Below are 14947 nucleotides of genomic sequence, written 5' to 3' on the forward strand. Positions count from 1 at the left end.
ACATGGGATACATTCTTTGCTGCAGTATTTACACCCTCATAAGCTGTTTTGCCAGAGTCCTAGCAGTGGATTTGGGAATGAAACTGATGGGCAATTTTGCCACAGTGCCCACCGTTATGTCAAGTAACATTAAAGGGAAAGCAGCAGCATTGGTGGTATGCCAACATCTCAATAACTTGGCTCTGAGAGATCAGGCATGAGATTTACCTAAAATGATTGAGGAGACCTATGCATCCCTAGGCAGAGATAAGTTGGGAGCCAGACTTACTAAACCACAAATTAAGAGTAATTCTGAAAAGGATAACTCTAAGCAAGCATCTGACTCTTCTAATAAGAAGTGGGAAAATAAGATACCGAAAGAAAAGAGTAAGATGGAACTACTCAGCAGAAGGCAAATTAAAAGAACTATATTCAGCATAACTGTGACAATATTAAAATGTCTGACATGTATAAGGATACTGATACACGTTCATCTTGTTCCTTTTAGGAGACATTTGAGAAAAGATCAGAGAGAAGTGGACGGTCAGAGCACAGAACAGAGGAGTACGTAAAACCGAAGTATGACTTACAACACTCGTCTGACTACATATTAAGAAGGGAAGACAAACCTAAATAGCCAAAGCCTCAATTAAAAAATAAGAAGGTAGCAGGACTTAAGATCAAACATGCCACGGATATTGAGGACATTGCTTATGAGTAGGGAATGGGCTCTGACCATACTAAATATCTCAGCAGAAACTCCCATATTCCCCTAACATTCCACTACTGGTGCTCTCCACACTGACTAGAATAACCACCTTGAAATGTGTCTCCAAGTGGTCAGAAGAGGAAGTGAATAAGGTTGGGATGTTGTTTTCTGATAATGTGCTAATGAATCACGATACGTTTGTTAGGGAGCAAGGAGTCCTCAGCACCTTATACTTTCTCCACGCTAGCATTAGCAGGTACGTTAAGATTACTTGGGCCCTAGACGGAAAGGAACCCCCAACGCATGAGCTAGTGCACATGCAATAGCTAATGGGGAACGGGAGGCACCTGGCCAAATGGTTGTATGGGGTATATGACATCATGCTGCAACCTCATTACAGGAGCTCAGAGATAAAAGGAATGGGGACTTCAGCCGTAAACTAATGGACAAAGAATGGGGGTGATACTAGAGTACCCACTGAAGATATCCCGCAACCCCAAGTTTAAACTTATACAATACATGGTGGTACATAGAGCTTACCTGACTCGCTATAAGCGAATAGAATGTTCCCAGATACGGCAGACACTTGTCCTAGATGTCATGGGCCTGGTGAACATGTTGTGGACCTGTCCGTGATTGATTCACTTCGGGACAGAAGTGCAAAAAATACTAAGTGAAGTAGCGCCAATAATATGAGGAGATACGCTTGAATATTGCATATTAGGGCTAGGCCCTGTTCACAAGAAGAAGGGACCACAGCCTAGGTTTGCCAATATGGTATTGATTCTGGCCAAACGTTCAATCACGATGAGATGGAAAGCTGCAAGGGCACCAACAATATTAGGTTGGTATGATGAGGTCGTTAGATGGGGCAGAGCTGAAAGTATGGAAATACAAAGAGAAGAAAATAGAGGACTGAGAAAGAATCCTATCTCACTGGAATGGAATGCAATGCTAGAGGGGTTTATTGCCATGGAACTGCCAGTGCATGTAAATGGATAACTTATCACACTGAGTGGCACACTTAACCGAATAGGCATGGGACAGCTCTGGGCACGCTCAATAGTGACAGACAGTACAGGAACAAGGAATATTCCAAAACAACTGATGAAAAAATGGGATAGGACTTCTGACTAAAGACCCAGGTGTATTATCAAATGAGTCTGAGGGAGGGAGAGAAGGGGGTGGGACAACATAGTTATGTTAATTGTTGTGGGTGGGTAATCTTTCATAGGCTCATACTGTATCACGTTGTAAGGACTGGCATAATAATTGCTATTGTTGCTAACGTACTATAAATCGCATATGACTGTCGCTGAGTATTTAATATGCTGACACTAGCATATATCGAAGTATCAATTGTGCCATACATATGACTGTCTTTTATGTTGAATGTTGTTGTGCTAAGAAAACTAATAAAATATGTTTAAAAAATATATATATATAACACAGCAGAAGCCACAATAGTTTATCATAACCTGATGGATTGTCTGGTGGCAGTAGCTTTGAGTGACGATATCCAGGTGGAAGCCCCGGATACTAGGGTAAGCATCCCACATTGTTTACATGAGATGCAACTCCAATTGGAGGTAGACGTACCAAGATAGATTAATCTTCTTTTTAGGAGAGTTTGTCATTCGGCCATGACATTTTCTTGCTGAAAAGGATTGTCCACCTGAATTTGTGATTGATTGCCCAAACGGAGAAACGGTAATTTTATCTGCCTTCTCCTACCTCATTCCAGAATCAGTTAAACATTCTTATGCCAAAGAGTGGACATTACCGGTAGCTCCTGTGTTATACCACAACCATGTGAGGTGGAATGATGTTTCGTCCATACCATGCAATACCATTGAGGTCAACCCCACACCCTCAAAGACATTATCCCATTAAATGAGGCTAAAAAACATGTTAGAAAGATCATCACATAACTTGAGTACCAAGGTGTAATAGAAAGTTGCCGATTTTGGAAAAGGGGGGTGGTGATGGACAGAGTTTCTGAATGATGCAGAATACTCTTACCAAGTCAAGAGATCATGGTTTTAATCCATCACCGTTTTTTAGCTCAATGCACCATCCCAGCTCAGAACCTGGCTATATGCAAATTAGTCTGTTCCTGTCGCAGAGCATGCTGGGAACAGGGCAAACCAAACTACCAAGCCAATTCTTATACTGGGAAGGAAACAAGCTTCCGGGGACCGGTTTCTGGCATCACAGCCTTCTTCGGCCCGGCTTGCTTGAACCCTGATGGTGCAATGAGCAAGGGACTCAAGTCTGAGCATACCCTCCCACACATAGTGTGGATAAAACCGATTTTGGAAAAGGGGGGTGGTGATGGACAGAGTTTCTGAATGATGCAGAATACTCTTACCAAGTCAAGAGATCATGGTTTTAATCCATCACCGTTTTTTAGCTCAATGCACCATCCCAGCTCAGAACCTGGCTATATGCAAATTAGTCTGTTCCGGTCCCAGAGCATGCTGGGAACAGGGCAAACCAAACTACCAAGCCAATTCTTATACTGGGAAGGAAACAAGCTTCCGGGGACCGGTTTCTGGCATCACAGCCTTCTTCGGCCCGGCTTGCTTGAATCCTGATGGTGCAATGAGCAAGGGACTCACGTCTGAGCATACCCTCCCACACATAGTGTGGATAAAACCGATTTTGGAAAAGGGGGGTGGTGATGGACAGAGTTTCTGAATGATGCAGAATACTCTTACCAAGTCAAGAGATCATGGTTTTAATCCATCACCGTTTTTTTAGCTCAATGTACCATCCCAGCTCAGAACCTGGCTATATGCAAATTAGTCGGTTCGTGTCCCAGAGCATGCTGGAAACAGGGCAAACCAAACTACCAAGCCAATTCTTATACTGGGAAGGAAACAAGCTTCCGGGGACCGGTTTCTGGCATCACAGCCTTCTTCGGCCCGGCTTGCTTGAATCCTGATGGTGCAATGAGCAAGGGACTCACGTCTGAGCATACCCTCCCACACATAGTGTGGATAAAACCGATTTTGGAAAAGGGGGGTGGTGATGGTCAGAGTTTCTGAATGATGCAGAATACTCTTACCAAGTCAAGAGATCATGGTTTTAATCCATCACCGTTTTTTAGCTCAATGCACCATCCCAGCTCAGAACCTGGCTATATGTAAATTAGTCTGTTCCTGTCCCAGAGCATGCTGGGAACAGGGCAAACCAAACTACCAAGCCAATTCTTATACTGGGAAGGAAACAAGCTTCCGGGGACCGGTTTCTGGCATCACAGCCTTCTTCGGCCCGGCTTGCTTGAATCCTGATGGTGCAATGAGCAAGGGACTCACGTCTGAGCATACCCTCCCACACATAGTGTGGATAAAACCGATTTTGGAAAAGGGGGGTGGTGATGGACAGAGTTTCTGAATGATGCAGAATACTCTTACCAAGTCAAGAGATCATGGTTTTAATCCATCACCGTTTTTTAGCTCAATGCACCATCCCAGCTCAGAACCTGGCTATATGCAAATTAGTCTGTTCCTGTCCCAGAGCATGCTGGGAACAGGGCAAACCAAACTACCAAGCCAATTCTTTTACTGGGAAGGAAACAAGCTTCCGGGGACCGGTTTCTGGCATCACAGCCTTCTTCGGCCCGGCTTGCTTGAATCCTGATGGTGCAATGAGCAAGGGACTCACGTCTGAGCATACCCTCCCACACATAGTGTGGATAAAACCGATTTTGGAAAAGGGGGGTGGTGATGGACAGAGTTTCTGAATGATGCAGAATACTCTTACCAAGTCAAGAGATCATGAATTTAATCCATCACCGTTTTCTAGCTCAATGCACCATCCCAGCTCAGAACCTGGCTATATGCAAATTAGTCTGTTCCTGTCCCAGAGCATGCTGGGAACAGGGCAAACCAAACTACCAAGCCAATTCTTATACTGGGAAGGAAACAAGCTTCCGGGGACAGGTTTCTGGCATCACAGCCTTCTTCGGCCCGGCTTGCTTGAATCCTGATGGTGCAATGAGTAAGGGACTCACGTCTGAGCATACCCTCCCACACATAGTGTGGATAAAACTGATTTTGGAAAAGGGGGGTGGTGATGGACAGAGTTTCTGAATGATGCAGAACACTCTTACCAAGTCAAGAGATCATGGTTTTAATCCATCACCGTTTTTTAGCTCAATGCACCATCCCAGCTCAGAACCTGGCTATATGCAAATTAGTCTGTTCCTGTCCCAGAGCATGCCGGGAACAGGGTAAACCAAACTACCAAGCCAATTCTTATACTGGGAAGGAAACAAGCTTCCGGGGACCGGTTTCTGGCATCACAGCCTTCTTCGGCCCGGCTTGCTTGAATCCTGATGGTGCAATGAGCAAGGGACTCACGTCTGAGCATACCCTCCCACACATAGTGTGGATAAAACCGATTTTGGAAAAGGGGGGTGGTGATGGACAGAGTTTCTGAATGATGCAGAATACTCTTACCAAGTCAAGAGATCATGGTTTTAATCCATCACCGTTTTTCAGCTCAATGCACCATCCCAGTTCAGAACCTGGCTATATGCAAATTAGTCTGTTCCTGTCCCAGAGCATGCTGGGAACAGGGCAAACCAAACTACCAAGCCAATTCTTATACTGGGAAGGAAACAAGCTTCCGGGGACCGGTTTCTGGCATCACAGCCTTCTTCGGCCCGGCTTGCTTGAATCCTGATGGTGCAATGAGCAAGGGACTCACATCTGAGCATACCCTCCCACACATAGTGTGGATAAAACCGATTTTGGAAAAGGGGGGTGGTGATGGACAGAGTTTCTGAATGATGCAGAATACTCTTACCAAGTCAAGAGATCATGGTTTTAATCCATCACCGTTTTTTAGCTCAATGCACCATCCCAGCTCAGAACCTGGCTATATGCAAATTAGTCTGTTCCTGTCCCAGAGCATGCTGGGAACAGGGCAAACCAAACTACCAGCCAATTCTTATACTGGGAAGGAAACAGCTTCCGGGGACCGGTTTCTGGCATCACAGCCTTCTTCGGCCCGGCTTGCTTGAATCCTGATGGTGCAATGAGCAAGGGACTCACGTCTGAGCATACCCTCCCACACATAGTGTGGATAAAACCGATTTTGGAAAAGGGGGGTGGTGATGGACTGAGTTTCTGAATGATGCAGAATACTCTTACCAAGTCAAGAGATCATGGTTTTAATCCATCACCGTTTTTTAGCTCAATGCACCATCCCAGCTCAGAACCTGGCTATATGCAAATTAGTCTGTTCCTGTCCCAGAGCATGCTGGGAACAGGGCAAACCAAACTACCAAGCCAATTCTTATACTGGGAAGGAAACAAGCTTCTGGGGACTGGTTTCTGGCATCACAGCCTTCTTCGGCCCGGCTTGCTTGAATCCTGATGGTGCAATGAGCAAGGGACTCACGTCTGAGCATACCCTCCCACACATAGTGTGGATAAAACCGATTTTGGAAAAGGGGGATGGTGATGGACAGAGTTTCTGAATGATGCAGAATACTCTTACCAAGTCAGGAGATCATGGTTTTAATCCATCACCGTTTTTTAGCTCAATGCACCATCCCAGCTCGGAACCTGGCTATATGCAAATTAGTCTGTTCCTGTCCCAGAGCATGCTGGGAACAGGGCAAACCAAACTACCAAGCCAATTTTTATACTGGGAAGGAAACAAGCTTCCGGGGACCGGTTTCTGGCATCACAGCCTTCTTCGGCCCGGCTTGCTTGAATCCTGATGGTGCAATGAGCAAGGGACTCACGTCTGAGCATACCCTCCCACACATAGTGTGGATAAAACCGATTTTGGAAAAGGGGGGTGGTGATGGACAGAGTTTCTGAATGATGCAGAATACTCTTACCAAGTCAAGAGATCATGGTTTTAATCCATCACCGTTTTTTAGCTCAATGCACCATCCCAGCTCAAAACCTGGCTATATGCAAATTAGTCTGTTCCTGTCCCAGAACATGCTGGGAACAGGGCAAACCAAACTACCAAGCCAATTCTTATACTGGGAAGGAAACAAGCTTCCGGGGACCGGTTTCTGGCATCACAGCCTTCTTCGGCCCGGCTTGCTTGAATCCTGATGGTGCAATGAGCAAGGGACTCACGTCTGAGCATACCCTCCCACACATAGTGTGGATAAAACCGATTTTGGAAAAGGGGGCTGGTGATGGACAGAAGTTCTGAATGATGCAGAATACTCTTACCAAGTCAAGAGATCATGGTTTTAATCCATCACCATTTTTTAGCTCAATACATCATCCCAGCTCAGAACCTGGCTATATGCAAATTAGTCTGTTCCTGTCCCAGAGCATGCTGGGAACAGGGCAAACCAAACTACCAAGCCAATTCTTATACTGCCAGAAACCGGTCCCCGGAGGCTTGTTTCCTTCCCAGTATAAGAATTGGCTTGGTAGTTTGGTTTGCCCTGTTCCCATCATGCACTGGGACAGGAACAGACTAATTTGCATATAGCCAGGTTCTGAGCTGGGATGGTGCATTGAGCTAAAAAACGGTGATGGATGAAAACCATGATCTCTTGACTTGGTAAGAGTATTCTGCATCATTCAGAAACTCTGTCCATCACCACCCCCCTTTTCCAAAATCGGTTTTATCCACACTATGTGTGGGAGGGTATGCTCAGACGTGAGTCCCTTGCTCATTGCACCATCAGGATTCAAGCAAGCCGGGCCGAAGAAGGCTGTGATGCCAGAAACCGGTCCCCGGAAGCTTGTTTCCTTCCCAGTATAAGAATTGGCTTGGTAGTTTGGTTTGCCCTGTTCCCATCATGCACTGGGACAGGAACAGACTAATTTGCATATAGCCAGGTTCTGAGCTGGGATGGTGCATTGAGCTAAAAAACGGTGATGGATTAAAACCATGATCTCTTGACTTGGTAAGAGTATTCTGCATCATTCAGAAACTCTGTCCATCACCACCCCCCTTTTCCAAAATCGGTTTTATCCACACTATGAGGTCCATTAGGATGGCGGGCGGATTGCCCCCGCCAGGCAGGCGGTAGCCACCGCCGGCCTGGCGGGGGCAATCCGCCTGCCATCCTGACTCAAAACACCCCCCGCCATATAAGGATGGCATGTTTGGCCGCGGCGGACGGAAAGACCGTCCGCCGCTTTTCCGCCCCGGTCGCCTTGCGGCCGGGGCGGAAAAGGGTTTATATGGTGGCGGTGTCTATTAGACACCGCCGGCCATATTAGGATAGGCATTTGTGAATGCCTTTCCGTGGCGGCAATGCCGCCACGGAAAGGCATGCGGAGTCCCCCTGCGGGGGCCCGTTGCTGGCCCCCAGGGACTCCATGGGCATGGGGGGTGCACATGGGAGGTACCTACGGTACCCCCCTGCATTTCAATGCACAACATGACAGGCACCTCACGGTGCCTGTCATGTTGTGCATTGAAATGCACAACGTCCATTTTTTGCATTGTGTCGGGCGGTGCTTTCAGCACCGCCCGCTGCAATGCTACAAATGCGGGAAGCGCCCGCCACTGTGGCGGGCGCATCATAATAGGTAGGACGGGACCCCTGCCCTTATGGCGGGTGGTCCCATACACCGGTAGGATGACGGGCGGACAAAGTCCGCCCGTCATCCTAATGGACCCCTATGTGTGGGAGGGTATGCTCAGACGTGAGTCCCTTGCTCATTGCACCATCAGGATTCAAGCAAGCCGGGCCGAAGAAGGCTGTGATGCCAGAAACCGGTCCCCGGAAGCTTGTTTCCTTCCCAGTATAAGAATTGGCTTGGTAGTTTGGTTTGCCCTGTTCCCATCATGCACTGGGACAGGAACAGACTAATTTGCATATAGCCAGGTTCTGAGCTGGGATGGTGCATTGAGCTAAAAAACGGTGATGGATTAAAACCATGATCTCTTGACTTGGTAAGAGTATTCTGCATCATTCAGAAACTCTGTCCATCACCACCCCCTTTTCCAAAATCGGTAATAGAAAGTTGCACCTCTCCTTTTAATAATCCCTTGTTTCCAGTTATGAAACGTGGCCGTTCATATTGTCTAGTCTATTATTAAATTGTAGATATCTAAACACTGCTACCCGTACATTCGCAGTACAGAAAGTGCATGGTGCAGCACTAATAAACAATATAGTGCGTAAAAAGTACAAAATAACACTAGATATCTCGAATGGATTTATCTGCCAAAATAATGCACCTGAAAGCATATATTTGACCACATTTTCAATGCTTGGTTCTCAGGGACAGTGCTATTGATTGCCCCAGGGATATAAGTATAACCCCGGGCTCTTCTCAGCATGGGTCACAGAACATATACTAGATTTTAACTATCAGAATTGTCCTATGTCAATGACATTTATTTGACAGATGATGGCCTTTCTACACACTTGACAAGAGTAGGTTGAATAGTTCTAGGATTTGCTCACATGGGCTACAGATTTGATTTTTAAAAAAAATGAAAATTGCCCGCCTTAATGTCCTGTGTCTGGGATACAAGCTGTAAAGTGAAGCGAACTCTATTACAACCGCCAGACACATTGAAGAAACTATAGTCCATATTGGGATTTCTACATTTCGGTAGAACATCATTAAAGATTACGCAGAACAGGTTAAACCGTTCTAAGTCCTGATTCATCCAGACTTTTCATGCACACATTGGACAACTGAACACAAGCACATTTTTAATTCAGTACAAGTTGACATGCTACCTGCCAAACTTTTCACACACCTGTAAACCCCATAAACCTGGTGATCCGTATCATTGTGTGGTCATCAGGGTACACCTATGTTACATTCAATGAAGGTGACACTTTACCATCACGTTTGAATCTTATTTATACCACAACGCCGAGATGCCATTTTGCCTCAACAGAAAACATTCTGTCAATGGTACATACTACTATGGTGCGAAAGAGAGCATTGGCTCAGTGGAAGCTAATAATTGCCATGATTCTAGTGCTAGACTCATAGGCTGTCACAAAAACCAGCATTCCCAAACAAAGGCTTTACATTCAAGATGGACACAGTGGGCCAACTCTCTCACCATAACAGATGTAGACTACAAATCTGACTTTACACTAAAAATACAAGCATACCTGCAATGTGAAAATGAATAGCCTCTGCCTAATGAAGTCCTTCCTCTTGATCAGTTTGATTATATCATCTATACTGATGATTCTGCACAGCCTGTGGTAGGGACAAACCACCAATACTTGGTGGCATGCACTGCCATTAAGGGGCAAATGCAGGATGGTACATTATACCCTGAGAAAACCTACACACAATTACTTGGTGGCTGCACAGTGCAACAGCCAGAACTCAGAGCTCTGATTCTGGTACTTGAGAATAAGGATCTTGAATTCCTCACACCCATAGTGTGCATTGGTATTATTGTGTCCAGTCTTATAATGAGTATCTACATTATTTAAGTCAGAATGGATTCAGAGATTCCAAAGGGTACACCATAAAGCACAAAGCCCTTTGGGGACAAGTGGCTAAACAGAAAGAATACCTGCCAATGACTCATGTTATTCACACCTTGAGTCATCAGCATGTAGGAATTCATGTTGCATGGAATTCCATGGCTGATGAAGCCACAAAAGCAAGAGTTAAAACTTCTGCTGTTACTTTGATTACTCATTTCAGTACAAGAATAGATAGAGACATGATGCCTGTCAACACTGCAAGTGAAGGCACCCATTTGACGAAAGCCTTTCCAATAACGTACTCACAAGTTAAGTGTGCATGACATAATATTTGCTTGTATTCCCGGAGTGGGGGATAGAGTAATACCAAATTCAGATTGCAGGTTAGGTTTAGTCCCGGGCAGCAAGGCCGGATGGAGTCTGTAGTGATCTTTTTCATCAGGACCCTAAGTTATGAGCCACTTATATTAACATCCTGTCTAATGCAATCCTACAGGATGCTGAGATCCTGGCAAGCTGGAAGGCAGATGAAATAGTCCCAGTGCACAGAAAGAGTCGACAGACTACCCCCTTTAACCATAGACCCATTAGTCTGATTGACATATTACAGAAAGTCCTTTACAGGCAGATTCTGGATAAACTCAAGGGCTGGATGGATGAGACTGAAGCCTTATTTAGTCTGTAAGCGGGATTTCAATCAGAAATTAGTACTATTGACCAGGTCTTCAGATTCATGACCATTTATTAGAAAACTGTAATCTTGCAAAAATCTTATCTTTATCTGGTATTTGTCGAGCTGAAGTCTGTGTTTAATTTAGTCCAGCAATTTAAAGTTTGGGAAGTGCTAAAAAATAATGAGGCACCTGAGGCATTTTGATGCCCAGGTATATTGGGGTCCTCTAGGAGAATTAACAAGATGCATAGCAACTTTGTAAGGTGTACGGCAGGGCTGCGTCCTTGCCCCCACCTCGTTTTCTCTCTTTCTGAATGATGTGGTGACCTACATGGTGAACAAAGGTAGTGATTATCCAAGAATCGCAGGGCAAAAACTTCTGTTCCGCCTATTTACTGACAACCTGTTGGTGTCTAAAACTGCCATAGGATTTCAGGTGCAGATTAATACGTTTGAGGCTTTGTGCACAGAAAGGAGTTTGGTAATAAATAATTCTAAAATGAAGTTTATGGTCCTAAATATGCATAAGTACTTTAGAGACTGTTAAGATTGAGGGGAAGGACCTAGATAGAGCGACCAAATTTGACTACCTTGGCATCAGGCTCTCTAGCAGTATGCTTTGGTCCTCAGAGATCAAAAAGAGATTTTGGTATGATCACTAGCATTCATTAAATTGACACTTTATGCTTTGATGTTTCCCCTATGTTTGGGCCAAATTTTAATCCACACTTTTACTAGGACTAGTCTTTACTCTTGCCTTTTATGCTACTGTTCGAATTATAACTGCATTTTAGCGTGTAGCAAGGTGGCTGCTGTATAAGGTCACTTAATAGCAATTGTATTTTGTTTCCCCATGATTGTCATGTACTGTATTGTATGTTTGCACATTGCTCTTTGATCTCCTCTGTATAGTTTTAAGTAACGTCATTTATGTGTTTTTATGTGTTTTTTATGAACTAAACTGACCGAAATAAACAAACAATGCTTTAATCCTAGCAGCACATGAGGGAATAGCATCTACAAAGGCTGGGGTGTGTAAGGTTGTATGCAGTCTAGTTGATTGGTGGGTGTAGTTAGGGGGAGAGAGAGGAAGAGGAGGAGCCGACCAAGGAAGAGGCAGTTAGAGCAGGGACGGTGATGTGACTAGATGTGAATAAAGAGCTCGTCTAAAGTAATTACTTTGTAGCGTCATTACTTGAAGCAGGACGCTACAGGGTGGTGGCTACAATTTCACTACTGCAGCAATGCTATTGGTGTCCAGGTCTTTACAAACAGACTAGAGACTTTGGGCCACATGTACGACCATTACCTTTTGCGACTCGCAAATTGTGATTTTTAATGACTCGCATTTTGCGAGTCACAAAAGCAAATGTACTTAGGTGTCTTAGACACATTTTGCGATTCCCAATGGGGTCACAAATGACCTGCCTCATCAATATTCTTGAGGCAGAATGCAATTTGACCGATTAGGAATGAACAATAACACAGGGATAGTGGCCTGCTGGGGACAGCAGACCCCAACGTCTGTGTTTGCTTTTTAAATTAAGCAATATGTTTTTTTAAATGCAGTCTGTTTTCCTTAAGGAAAATGGGATGCATTTCAAAAACAAAAATTAAACGTTTCAGTTTCATTTTTTAAGAGTAGGCAGTGGTCCCTACAACCACTGCCTGTTATTAAAAAACATTTTTGCTGCAAGTCACAAAGGGGAAGGAGTCCCCTGAGGCTTACCACCTACTTGAAGTAGGCAGTAAAATGCAATTGTTTTGTGACCTCATTCCTGTTGCAAAATAATTGTACACACCCAAGTGACTTGTTATTAGGAAGTGACACCCTTGGCAAGCCCCTTCCTAATAGAAAATTACAAACCCTATTTTGCGAGGTGGTAACAGGATACCAACTTGCAAAATAGGGTTACAAACGGCCCAATGAGTTGTACAGCTAGCCCTTAGTCCTTAAATGTGACATCTGCCAGCAGATGAAGGGTTCCATCATGGCACAGCCACCACAGACACCTCTCTTGATCTCAGACAAGCTTCTCACTTGTATTTATCTTGACCACTGTGGCCTCTTACAGTCAGAGGGGCCTTACAAATGCATCTTATTTGCAGTGGATTCCTGCCCTTGATTCCTATGGATGTGGCCACAGTGTTCGGCTGATGCCTGAACTGTTATCAAAGGCTTGCAAGTCTTCATCAGAACATACACAGTTGGCATATTCCATTTGGCCAAGGGGCCTGTGTTTGCCTCTAAGGCTTACAAAGATACCATGGGGAAATTGGGTCAGAAAATTAGGTGTGACCATGGTGTACTCCTCTCCTATCATCCCAAGGGAATTTTGGTAGAAGAGAGGAAGACCCAGGACTTAAAACAGTCAGTGACAGTGAGGGTATTAGGCTCAGGTCGCAACTGGGTCAATCACCTATATGGGATCTAAAGAGCACTAAACAATCTGCTTAGAAAACCCCTCGGTTGACAAACTACCTTCAAGATCGTATTTGGGGTTAAGAGTCCAAGCACTGTGGCGGCAGAAACACCCTTTGACATCAATGAACATTTAGCTGTTTTAATGGAACTGAACAGTTTCCGGGATACACAGAGCAATGTCCAAATAAAATGCACCACCACTGGAGAAGTAAAGGAAGCACCAGCAACCTCTGGCTGGATCCCCATATTGGTGAGCTGGTCAGGGAGAATATTGTGGACAAGAAAGAATTTGGGCCATCTCACAGAGCCCCTGTACCGGTCCTGGCTGTTGAAGGTACCAGAACTGTACTTTTACCAACCCTTGTTAGTTGAAAAAACAAGAGATTTGTGTCAATAGATCTCATCAAACTGCATCATGTGGCCGGTTCACCACAGAGGGCCATGTGGGATCCTGAGTAGTTACCTGTCTCATCTCACTACTATCCAGGAAGTCGTATTGGAAGCTTTGATCAGTGATGAAGCTTCTACTCCCTGGCTGGTGATAGCAAATAATGAAGTATCTCTTCTACCTGTTACATCAACAACAACTATACAGGGTACTTGTATGGAAACACAGATTTCTATTCGGAAACCAGGCACGGATGTTGTCTACATCAACGTACCACAATTTGAGTCAACTCCAAGTTCCACGCAGCCTGCAGACTTGCCAAAAATAGATCGAAGAGCCTCCGGCTACTTTAATGACTTTGATGACTTCTCATCAGATCCATCTGAACCACTGCCACCAACCAATTGCACCTCTCCGAGTTAGATTGCGTGTGTTCTTCTTTTGGCTGAAGAAGACATACTTTGTTGCTCCATAGCTATACCTATAGATTACAATTTCATTACTTTTCCTCATCCTGTGGGTTGGTTTTATGACAGCCTTTTTCCTGCTTCTGAACAGACACTATCACCTAGAACGCTCTGCTTTACAATTGGTGAACTTGGTTGTAACACCTCAGTCTTTATCACACAAAGTGCGGAGAGACCTTTCCCTGGTGAACATCTCCGCTGTTCCAGATCACAATGGAATTGTTGGGGGTCGGGTGTTGTATGATATATTTGGATCAAATGAACTTTTGAAAATATCATATGTATTCTGCATTTCCTTAAATGATGTCACCACTAGTACTGTCTCTGATGATTGGGACATTGGGACATTGATAAGTGCATGAAATGCTAGAAGATCTAGAGTATTGCACTGTTTTGAGTTCTGAGGTTATGAAGGAACAACGAATTTTGATGAAGTGTTCTGTTTTCAACATTTTGGTCATCATTTCCTGCATTAAGCAAGTACTCCATGTGCAGTGTTTAATTACATACAATGGGAACACTGCCCTACACTACCATGGAGCAGCTCGCGCAAGTGTGCATATTTTTCTGGTCACCATACCACAGATCCGGGGTCATATTATTTTAGGCTCACGCCAAAACCAGAAAAGAAAACCAAGCTTACTGATACGAGGCTAATATATTCCAAATCTTTTCTTTTCCAGCTGTCTACACAAGGGTTTGACTATTGGAGGGACACTGTTGATTAAAATCAATTTGGGGAACAAAAGATTGGCAAGTTTAGTGAAACAAGGCATTATTTAGAGCATTGACAGTGTGCACGCGGTTGTTGAGGTGCTGAGGCGGAAGCCAGGACTGCTGTGCGAGTGAGCTGACGAACGGCTTTTTAAAAAATGTAATTTTTAAAAAGTGTAA

This window comes from Lissotriton helveticus, chromosome 3_1 (assembly GCF_964261635.1).
Source record: "Lissotriton helveticus chromosome 3_1, aLisHel1.1, whole genome shotgun sequence".
Lineage (NCBI taxonomy): Eukaryota > Metazoa > Chordata > Amphibia > Caudata > Salamandridae > Lissotriton > Lissotriton helveticus.